A 6,770-nucleotide genomic window follows, 5' to 3' on the forward strand; every position below is an offset into this window, starting at 1 on the left:
ATAGTTATTATTATTACAGTCCATTATTACAGTTACTATGCCAATCCATCTCACTAATGGTCTCCACCTCACTCTTTTTTGGATCTTGACTTCCCCAAACATCATGTCCACCTTTGACAACTGATCTCTCCTGGTGATATATCCAAAGCAGGAAAGTTAGACAGTATTCTGTTGTGATCCATAAGGCTTTCAGTGGCTATGTTTTAGGAACAGCCATGTCACCAGTATTTGGTTTACCAGCCTTACTTTTTAGACCGTTTTAGTCTAGAAGCTCAACTGAGACCTGCCCACCATGGATGACCCTGCTGGTAAACCAAATACTGGTGACATAGCTTTAAGCATTATAACAGTAGGCAGGCCTCCATAGCATGACAAACTGACAGGTGGTGTCATATGACAGTAGTAAAAATTAAAGGATACATCAAAAGCATGTAGCAAAATGTCTGGCACAGACATTATATTGAGTATAGTCTTATAATGAGTATAGTCCCCTCTCAGCTGACTTCACCACCACTCATCTGTCAGTTTGTCGTACTGTGGTAGCTTGTGAGTTGCTGTGATTCTGAAAGCTATGCCTCCGGTGTCTGAAATACCAGCAGGGTCACAAACTGAGGGCAGGTTTCAGATGAGCTTCCAAACAAAGACAGACTAGGAATAAAGAGTGACAAACTACTTCCAAACATGTAGTCACTGAACACCTTATGAATAGCAGAGAAACACAGTCAGATATAGTGCCGGGAAATTAGCACCTCAGGTTGGAAGGCACTCAAAATGCGACTGGGAGGAGCTGCCTCCTCAAAGTAGAGTTGACAGTGATAACAAGACTGGAGTAAAGTTCGTGGGAGAAAAGCCCATGGGACCTTCATTTGTTCCTGGGGCACAACTCAAAATGAAAAGAAACATCTGTAAACATCCATTGAAAATTGGAATATGGACTGTATTAAGTATGACTCTTGGAAAATTAGAAGTTATCAAAAATAAAATGGAACGCATAAACATCGATATCTTAAGCATTAGTGAGCTGAAATGGACTGGTATCAGCCACTTTGAATCTTATGACCACATGGTTTACTATGTCGAAAATGACAAATTGAAGAGGAATGGTGTTGCATTCATTGTCAAAAAGAACATATCCAGATCAGTCATGAGGTACAATGCTGTCTGTGACAGGATAATATCCATGCATCTACAGGGAAGCCCAGTTAAAACCACTATTATTCAAATTTACACAATAACCACTAAAGCCAGTGGGGATGAAACAGAAGAATTCTACCAACTTCTTCAATTTGAAATTGATCAAATATGCAATCAAGATGTATTGATCATTAATGGTGACTGGAATGCAAAGGTTGGGAGCAAAGAGGAAGGAACAGTAGTTGGAAAATATGACCTTGGTGATAGAAATGATGCTGGAGAATGCATGATAGAATTCTGCAAAAACAATGATTTGTTCATTTCAAATACCTTCTTTAGACAGCATAACAGACGACTATACACATGGACCTCACCTGATGGAATACACAGAAATCAAATTGACTATATCTGAGGAAACAGACAATGAAAAAGCTCTATACCATCAGTGAAAACAAGGCCAGGGGCAGACTGTGGAACAGACCATCAATTACTCATACGCAATTCAAACTGAAGCTCAACAAAATGAAAACAAGTCCACGAGAGCCAAATTATGACCTTGAATATATCCCCACCTGAATTTAGAGATCATCTGAAGAACAGATTTGATACATTAAACACTAAAGACCGAAGACCAGAAGAGTTGTGGAATGACATCAAGAACATCACACATGAAGAAAGCAAAAAGTCATTAAGAAGAAAATAAAGAAGGAAAAGTTCAAAATGGATGTCAGAAGAGACACTGAAGCTTACTCTCCAGAGTAGAGATGATGCTAAAGTATATGGAAGAAACGAGGAGGTACAAGAGCTGAACAGAAACTTTCAAAGATCAGCTCGGGAAGATAAAGCCAAATATTACAAGAAAATGTGCAAAGATCTGGAATCAGAAAATCAAAAACGAAGAATACGCTCAGCATTTCTCGAGTTGGGGGAAATGAAGAAAAAATTCAAGCCTCGACTTTTGTTATTGAACGATTCTCTGGGCAAATTATTGAATGATGCAGAAAGCATCAGGAGAAGATGGAAGGAATACACAGAGTCACTGTAACAAAAAGAAATGGTTACTGTTCAACAGTTTCAAGAGGTAGCATATAATCAAGAGCCAATGATACCAAAGGACGAAGTCCAAGGTGCATTGAAGGAATTGGCAAAGAACAAGGCACCAGGAATTGATGGAATAAAAATTGAAATCTTTCAAGAAAGTGAGGCGGCACAGGAGATACTCACACATCTATGCCAAGAAATTTGGAAGACAACTATCTGACCAACTGATTGGTAGAGATCCATATTTGTGCCCAACGGAATGTGGAAATCACTTGACAATCTCTTTGAATACCCCAAGCAAGTAAAGTTTTACTAAACGTAATATAGAAACGGCTGCACGCATACACTGGCAGAGAACTTCCAGAGGTTCAAGCCAAATTCAGAAGAGGTTGTGGAACAAGGGATATCATTGCTGACGTCCAATGGATCTTGGCTGAAAGCAGAGAATATCAGAAAGATGTTTACCTGTGCTTTATTGACTACGCAAAGGCTTTCGATTGTGTGGATCATGACAAGCGATGGACAACACTGTGAAGTATGAGTATTCCTCATGAAGAATGTGTATATGGACCAAAAGGCAGTTGTTTGAACAGAACATGGAAACACTGAATGGTTTAAAATTAAGAAAGGTATGCAACAAGGTTGTATTCTTTCACCATACTTATTCAACCTGTATGCTGAGCAAATAATACGAGAAGCTGGGTTATATGAAGAAAAACAAAGCATCAGGATTGGAGGAAGATTCTTTAATAACATGCAGATGACACAACCTTGCTTGCAGAAAGTGAAAAAGACTCAAACATTTACTCATGAAGATCAAAGAGCACAGCCTTTGGTATTGATTTCATCAATGTGAAGAAAACAAAAATTCTCACCACTGGACCAATATACAACATTCTTATCAACGGAGAGAAGATTGAAGTTGTCAAGGACTTCATTCTTCTTTGATCAACTATCAACTCTCACAGAAGCAGCAGTCAAGAAATCAAATGGCATATTGCATTAGGCAAATCTGCTGCACAAGATGTTTTCAAAGTGTTGACAAGCAAAGATGTCAGCTTGAGGACTAAGGTGCACTTGACCCAAGCCATGGTATTTTCAATAACCTCATATGCATGAGAAAGCTGGACAGTGAATAAGGAAGACAGTAGAAGAACTGATGCTTTGAGTTATGGTGTTGGAGGAGAATATTGAAAGAACCAATAGATCTGTTTGGGCAAGAGTGCTCCTTAGAGGCCAAGATGACCAAACTTTGTCTCTCATACTTCAGACATATTGTCAGGAGGTACCAGTCACTAGAGAAGGATATCATGTTTGGTAAGGTGGAGAGTCAGAGAAAAACAGGAAGACCCCCAACGAGATGGATTGTCCAAGTGGCAGCATTGATGGACTCAAGTGTGGCAACAGAAGTGAGGTTGGTCCAGGATCAGGCAGTGTTTCATTCTGCTGTGCATAAGGTCACTATGGGTCAATACCGACTCGATGGCACCTAACAACAACAACAACAACAGTAGACTTCAAGTCCTTTTGTGCAAATTAAGTATATCAGTTTATGTTTGTTCATTTTGGACGTCAATAAAGTTTCCAAAAGTAACACAGGTCATCTTACTCACAAACTCCAAGATGTCTTACCTCAGAAGCAGTCAGCATTAGTGTCCTAGCAATATTAATATCTATGTATTAGAGCCACTATAGCATTTCCTCTTTTCCCATTTTTCTTTCTGTTATGTACTGAAGTGTCTTCTACCAAACTATGCATTATAAACCCTAATGCCCCATACTTGAGCATTTATCACCATTTGGGAATACAATTTTCTCTGCCAAGACCTTATCAGTGTAAGGTGCATCTTAAACCAATCATTTCTAGCATATAAAAATAGCAGACTATAGACCTGGTGTGGTATTGTGGTGTAAGTACTGTATTGCTAGACACAAAGTCAGTGGATCAAATCCACTAACCAGACCTCAGAAACCCTATATAGGTCTCTAGGAGTCAGAACCAACTCAATGATACTTAACAAAAGGCACATAGAAGGTGGTACAATTCAATTTAAACCACATGAAGATCACCAAGAAACCAAGGAACAGAGAAGCAGGAAAGACACATTCCTTCCCCTTGCATAATCTACAGAGAGAAAAAGTTTTCCCCAAGATTCGACACTTTGAATTCAGACTTCCAGGCTCCAAAACTGTGAGAAAATAAATGTTTGTTCCTGAAAGACACCCACTTGTGGTATTTGGTACAGCACCACTAAATAGTTACAACACTCCCCATGTGTTCTTCTGGCCCACTGTCATCAAGCCAACTCTATCTAAATGTGACCATTTACAACACAGTACAAGAAAGCAGACCGTCTCACTTTTCTTCCTCAAAGTGGCTGATGGGTGCAAACTGTCCTTTTCATTGGCAGTCAAATACTTAACCCACTGTGCCACTAGGGCTCCCTCATGTCCTTTTTTGTTTTGTTTTTTTCGAACCAAAGGTCTCACATATTTATTAGCCAACCTCTTTAAATGCGAAAGCATAAAAGTAAAGGAAGAAACCAGAAGTTTTACAAAACACGTTCAATTGATCAAATCTTGGCAAAATTGAACTTGATATGATAGAGTGCTAGGACTTGGGTACATTATGTGCTGTGTCATTACATGTGCGACTCCTTAGAGACTCCACTTGGTTCTTCTCCAATGTCTTCTCTTGGAGTTGTATCTGATTTGATTATGTTTTCATTCGAATCCACTGGGGATTGGGACAATTCTGCTTTTGCTTCTAGGCCTGGAATCTCTTGATGCTGAAAGTCTTATGAGAAGACATAGTGAAAATGGGACATAGCAGCACTCTCACAATGGCAAAGAAAGGAAGAGCCTCATGGCCTTTTACTGAACTATTTTCTTATTCCTAATAAACTCCTGTACAGTGCAGATTTCTTGGATATTTTTTTCTTTGTACATCAATTTCTAAGATATCTGCTCTACTCTCTCTTTATTACTTTAATTCATAATGCTTCCATCCACCACATAGGCAGCCTTCATAAAGTTGTCATTGCCTGAGTGTTCTTCAGTTGTCCCTTGAAGATGACTCCACTCCTATTCCTTCATTTAACTCTGGCCTGTGATATGGTTCATTCGGTACCCTTGAGATTTCATAATTCCTTTACCTTATAATAGCAGAATTCACAAGCGTCATTAGAGCTGTGAGTTGGCTGTTGGTTTGAAAAGGATGATTTAAAGAAAACAATTTGCAATGGTGTATAAAAAAACAACTCAACATTTAGACTAAATTTTTTAGTTGAGTTGAAATAGTATGCATGGAGTCTTACCATTGTCTTTATTTCTCTCTGGTTATTTTAGATTACTAAAATGTCTTTACTGTCCCATTTCCTTTTTGCCCTGTACTCTTTGGACATCATTAGAAATGTTTATTCTTGAGAATATATGCCAAACATCCAAAACATATTGAACTTTTTTTCCTTTAATCACCAATTAGCATTTGTTGTTTCTATTCTCTGTATTTATGTACTTTGAGAGTAAGGATCTTATTTCTCTGAAAAGAGGCTATGGCCTTTCACACCAATTTCAAATGTGGAAAATGAAAGTGAAATATTGCAGCTTTCTCCCTCCTTGCTCTTTTTAAATATTTAAGACACCAGCATCAGTACATTTAAAAGGCATCCTTTTATCACATATTGCTTTCCTTCCAGAAAAGTGAATCCATTATGTGTCTTCTGACCAAAACCCCTTCACCAACAAAATTACATATTCAATTTGGGATAATAAAAGGTTCTTGGGGAGAGAAAATGAGGATGATCTAATGGACCCACTGCTTTCCCAGAGAGCAAATGCTGGTCCCAGTCAGGAGCACAAGCATTAATCTTAATCTTTTAAACTTGCTAAGCCCCAAATCCTCTTCTAAGCACTTCTCTAAAGTCAGATACAACAATTGCTGCTGTTAAGTGTTGTCAAGTCAGTTCCAACTCATAGAGATCCTGTACATGGTTTCTGAGGAGCAGCTGGTGAGCTTGAACCAGTGAACTTTTGGTCCAAATGGACTCTGCAGTCCAGCGCATTAACCCACAGCACCACACAAGAATGTTCCCAACAAATTTGTCTCTGTCTTCCCACAGCCACTTCTAATTTGTAATATGGACGGACTCCTAGTCATTCTTCTATCCAATTCCACAAGATTCTACCAAGAGAAGTTATATTAATTGCATAATTACTTAAAAGCGCATCAACTTGTCCCCAGTTGCAACTTCTGCACTCACAAACATATATACACTGTGCCTTTAAACTGTTGAGGTGGTCTTCTGTATGCTGACCATATAGAATGATGGCAAAACTGAAAGTAGAGTATTGATGAGTCTTACAAATGTTGTTGTTAGGTGTCATCAGGTCAGTACCAAGTCATAGTAACTCTATGCACAACAGAATGAAATACTGCCCAGTCCTGGGCCAAGCTCACAATCATTGAAACACTTGAGCCCATTGATGCTGTCACTGTGCCAATCCATCTCACTGGGGGATTGAGACCCTCCACCTTACCAAACATGATATCCTTCTCCAGTGACTGGTCCCTCCTGACAATATGTCTGAAGTAT

Source organism: Chrysochloris asiatica, unplaced genomic scaffold, assembly GCF_000296735.1.
Source record: "Chrysochloris asiatica unplaced genomic scaffold, ChrAsi1.0 scaffold00030, whole genome shotgun sequence".
Classification (NCBI taxonomy): domain Eukaryota; kingdom Metazoa; phylum Chordata; class Mammalia; order Afrosoricida; family Chrysochloridae; genus Chrysochloris; species Chrysochloris asiatica.